Raw genomic sequence first — 354 nt, 5'->3', positions numbered from 1 at the left:
TGGGGTTGGTTACCTGAGGGGGGGTTGGTCACCTCAGAGTTGGTTACCTCAGTGGGGTTGGTTACCTCAGGAGGGGGTTGGTCACCTCAGGGGGGGGTTGGTTATCTTAGGGAGGGTTGGTTACCTCAGTGGGGTTGGTTACCTCGGGATTAGTTACCTAAGTGGGGCTGGTTACCTCAGGAGGGGTTGGTCACCTCGGTGGGGTTACCTCAGGTGGGGTTGCTTACCTCAGGTGGGATGGGTTACCTCAGGTGGGGTTATCTCAGGGAGGACTGATTACCTCAGGGGGGTTGGTTACCTCAGCAGGGTTGGTTACTTCAGGGAGGGCTGGTTACCTCAGGGTTGGTTACCTCA

This window comes from Chaetura pelagica, unplaced genomic scaffold, assembly GCF_000747805.2.
Source record: "Chaetura pelagica isolate M959 unplaced genomic scaffold, ChaPel_1.0 scaffold118, whole genome shotgun sequence".
Lineage (NCBI taxonomy): Eukaryota > Metazoa > Chordata > Aves > Apodiformes > Apodidae > Chaetura > Chaetura pelagica.
The sequence above is the reverse complement of the archived record's forward strand: the minus strand, read 5'-3'. Positions refer to the sequence as shown.